Source organism: Apis dorsata, unplaced genomic scaffold (genome assembly GCF_000469605.1).
Source record: "Apis dorsata unplaced genomic scaffold, Apis dorsata 1.3 scaffold_342, whole genome shotgun sequence".
Classification (NCBI taxonomy): domain Eukaryota; kingdom Metazoa; phylum Arthropoda; class Insecta; order Hymenoptera; family Apidae; genus Apis; species Apis dorsata.
The window spans coordinates 173,818-178,866 of NW_006263609.1; the positions used below are offsets into that span (position 1 = coordinate 173,818).

At 21.5% G+C, this 5,049-nt stretch overlaps 1 long non-coding RNA gene across 1 annotated transcript in view; it reads right to left on the reverse strand.

Annotated features, from left to right (window-relative positions):
* Positions 1 to 4,729: 4,729 nt before the first annotated feature.
* Positions 4,730 to 5,049, reverse strand: part of LOC102674397 — a 4,704-nt gene continuing 4,384 nt past the window's right edge. The window contains exon 3 of the long non-coding RNA XR_422117.2: positions 4,730 to 4,815. This is a non-coding gene — a long non-coding RNA (uncharacterized LOC102674397). The remainder of the gene's footprint in view (positions 4,816 to 5,049) is intronic.

The window sequence follows — 5,049 nt, forward strand, 5'->3', positions numbered from 1 at the left end:
CTAGAAAATTTGAAGAAATTTATTTTATATATAATATATATAGATACTTATTTTTTGGATAAATATCTGTATATTCAGCTAAATATTTACATAAATATGTGAATTATAGAAATAAGAAAAAATCAGATCAAGTGATACTTAAGAAATTTGAAAACTTGATCGAAGTGCTTGATAAATTAAATGTATAAATAGACACGTAAAATATAAATTATGATAGTTCTTCTTCAGAAAAAAATTAAATTAAATTACTCTTCCGACTAGTTGATAGGATTAAATGAGATGTTTATTTTTTTGAATGAATATTGATTAATCAATACCAATCAATAATGTAAAAAAGCTTCATTTTCTGTTCTCAAGTGATCTGTACATAAATCGTACAATAAAGAATATAATTTATATATAAACATATCATAAAAAATATATAAAAAAATATTTAAAATTCCATTAAAAATATGAAAGAAATTATTTTATCTTATTTGTTATTTTCATTCTATATTTAAATACATTATATGCATATATTTAAATATATTTATCATTTTCATATGTCTGATGTAAACATTTAAAATCTCACAAAGAAAATGAATGTAAAATATCATAAAATAAAATATTCTTTGTATCCAAACATCTATTTCTTATTCTTATCCTTCTTTTATTTGTACACTATACAAAAATTTGATTCTATGCAAGAAGATTCTCTACAAGAACTCATTTAAATGTATTATTTATCATCTTTTTAATATATACATTTTCAACTCCAAAATAAAAAAAATCTTAATATATTATTGAATGTTGCTGTATACAATTAAATGTATTTTAATATTTCTAAATGATAAATATTTACGTCAGTAAATAAGTAATAATAATAATTTTTAGAAATGTTATAGCATTGAGTTAGTTGTTTTATTTTTTTTCAAATTTATTTTTCCGATGTATTAATAATATAATTTATCTATAAAGACAAAGTTTTCAAAATTTATGACTAATGAACTAATAAAACTTGTTTCTATAATAAAATCGTAATTATATTAATATTGATATCAATATTAATATATTTACAGAAACGTATTCAATTTCATGTATATTTAAATTATTAAAATAATTCAACATTTCTTCAAAATATATTGTATAACACGTACAAAAGATTTCTGATATGATATTCATTATCTCGAAAAAAAGATGTTAAATTAATAATGATGATTCTAGATGATACTGATTCAAACTGGAATGTAGATTTTTAGCTAAAATGTAAATAAATAAATAAAAACTTAGATCACAGTAATTAATCATCTTGCGTTTTTAATCTGTATCGATAAATTAATTTAAAAATAAAAAGAAAATATATTAAACGTAACTTAATATAAAGAAACATATTTAAATGTAATCGAAGATTAATATAATATATTATATTATATATTATATCTCTATTATATCTCTGTTAATGTTTTTCGTATCATATGCCAATATTATTTCGTAATCATAATTAATTAACATTTATTATAAAGAAAGAACAATAATTTTATGTATTTTTATTAATTAAATAAGGAAATAAAATATTTAAAATATGTAAACATTGTAATTTATATAAATATTGCGTAACAAAATGTTAAAAAATTTGCCAATGTTCTCCAAGTTGTATAAATTTTCTTAGTAGAATTATTAAATTTTCTTGATCATGAAAGTTTTGATCGGTTATATAATTTATTTAATGTCTAAATTGGATCAAAATCAAGAACGTTCGACTTTCATGTTAAAAGGTTTCCATATTAAACCGAATCCAATATCTTTCAATTTCAAGTGAATTATAGATACGTAAGAAATTACACGTTGAGCATATGTAAATTATTCCGCTTTTCATACCTGTTAAATAACGAAATATTCTTCATTATTTCTTTGCGAAATAATTTCATATAAACATAAATATTTAACAAGCTAAATAACTATGATATTTTAAATAATCATTAATGTTAAATTAAGGACGAATTAATGTTAAATTAGTAATATCTGATCGAACTTGCAATTTTATAAAAATTACTGAAAAAATAAGATATGTAAGAAATATTATATTTTACAGATCTCATATTAATTTTAATACAGAAAAATAAATAAATATTTAATCTCTGTTGGACTTTTTTCTCAAAAAAAAATATTGAATTAAGAAGAAATTTCAAATTTTTCAAAATGGACGATGATCTATCTAATATAACATTAAGTATATTGTTTTTATAAATATATTTTATGATAAATTCGGTTTACGATATACAATTTTTTAATAAACAAAATTGTGAAAAAAATATAATCTATCGTAAGATATAACGTTAGATATAGAAAATTGTTCCCATGAATTTTGTGATTTGAACGCTTCGTGTAAAGCGAGATGAACAACTGATGCAAACATATATATTCTTAAATAAATTGTAAAATTATTAATTATCCTAATTTCATAATTTATTGCTTTCTTTTCTTAATAATTCACATTGAAACTGAATTATTAAATACCGTCGGATTGAGATCGCTTAAGAAATATTGTCTTATATATTTTATCATGGTTTCTTTATCTTAACACAAAATTTATAGTGTAATAATAAAGTACAACAAGAAAATAATAAAAGTATTATTTAATCGTAAAAAAATCAATAATTAAATATTTTACAATTTTTTACGTATTGTAATGTTAGAAAACATTCGATTGAAAGTTATTTTTAGTGAAAAAAAGATGAAAGGAATTATTTAAATTTTTAGAAACGTGATTTTGTAATGAAAATATCGTGCCTAACGAATAAAATAATTAATAATTTTAAATAAAACTTGATATTAATAGATTTCTATATTGAAACAAATAGGTATGTATTCGAAACTTTTCGAATTCGATCTTAACTCGCATTCAAATTATTTCATATCATCATAATAAAAATATAATAAAAATAAATTACGATAATTGATCGTAAAAATATGAGAAATTTCGATCGAATTTTAGTAAAAAATTAAAAGCTGAAAGTTTGTGTTTACGATACAAAATTAAAAATATATCTAGAATATTTCTAAATTTGTGAAACGAAAATGTATTTCACATATTGCTTATATATTTACTTCTAATATTTAGTCATTATGAGAAATATAATATTTATTTAGTTAAAATACCAAATACACTTAATATATTTCATTGTATGTTAACATTGTACGTTGTATTAATAACAATAGAAGTTTATTTGTTTTTTTTTCTCATTATTAAGTATGTTTAGACGTCTATTATGAATCCTTAAAAATTATTGGTGATATATTTAAGGATTTAATTATTATACAATTATTGTAAACTGTATATATAAAAGTAAGTACTTATTTATATATGTTATATTATATTATAATATATATATAATATATATTATATTATATTATATTACAAGTTCTTATATATAAATAAAAATCATTTTTTTTTAACTAATATTTTTATAAATTAAAAAAATATATGAGAAATTTTCAATTCAAACAAAAAAAATATAATTTCAATTTTCTAGCATAATAATACAATTAAAATTATAAAAAAATTATTATTAATAAAAATATATGAAATCTTAGCTTGATGAACACAGATCTCTGGATCTGACATCAAAGAAACGTATGTGGAAAATTTAGCAGAACATAACATATGCAACACATGCAGTAATATTAATGAATTAAAAAAAAGCGATTTTGTGTGAGAATTTTAGAATCAAAATTATATATTATATTTATATAAATTATATATCAACAACAGTATATTATATTATATATTATTATATATCAACATATCAGTATATTATATATCAATATAGTTAGAAAAGTTTATTAAATTGAAATATTTTTTCAAAAATAAAGATCAACAATTATTATTAAAAAAGATATGATTATTTTTAAGTTTAATCATATAAATTTCTTTTGATTCCTATTATTTATATTTTTATATATTTAAACTTATAAAGATGTTATTTGAAAGTAAAAGATATTTATATTTATATATGATATGTTTAAATAACTGTAATATAAGTATCTATACGAATAATTTTTAAAGTGCCATATATTATGTTCATCAATATAAGCATACGAAAACATGAGTAGGGTCAACTTCTAATACTGCTAGGTATTACAACAATCTTCTTCTTCTTAACTGAATCTCGTATAATTGTTTGGATTATTATGACCTGTACTAGGATTAGCAAAATGACAATAATATATCAATATTCAGGAAACTCCATATTTTTATTGCTGCACACGTCATGTTTTTTACGACTCTGAAATATGGAATTTAATCAAAACGAAATATTAATATGCTTTTAAAATATTATTTACAACACATTTTATATTTAAACTATAATCTTATTTTTAATTAATAATTTACAATTATATTTCATAATTATTACGTTCAATTTCGATAATTATATTCACATTTCCTCAGATCTTAAAAAAAAATTAATTATTACACCAATAAATACTTTAAATGCAAAACTAAAGAAACAAAGTATAATCCAAGATTGATCTATCTCTCGAAAGATTCTTCGCTTCAACATCGACACATTATTAATATTTAATTTTCCAAAAATCGAATAATCAATCCCAGTAATAACGAAACGTTCAAATTTCTCGCAAATTTCTCTGATACACTCGAACGGTTCGAAAAACAAAGGACAAACACCGAGGCCAACACCCTACACGCACACACATTCTTCTCTCGAAGAATTGTCTCGAAGCACATCATCCATCCGTGAAGAATCTTCACCGAAACAACCTGTCGTATCCAAGGGACAATTGAACGAAACGAAGAGCAAAGAGAAGGGGCAAATCCTAAGGATAGAGATGGAGCCTCGATTACAAATCCTTTTCATACTGCCCCCACGCAAAGGATGATGTTGGTCAGTTGAACGAAGGGAATGCGAGCTGGGTGCATAAGAATAGGATGGGAGATTGTCGTGAAGCAGGTGTACACCTCCCTCGAAGGCAATAATATTTAGGGCGCCAAATTTCTGCGCTCTAGGCCAGAGTACTAGGTAGCAAAACTACTGCCCTCCCCCCTTCCTT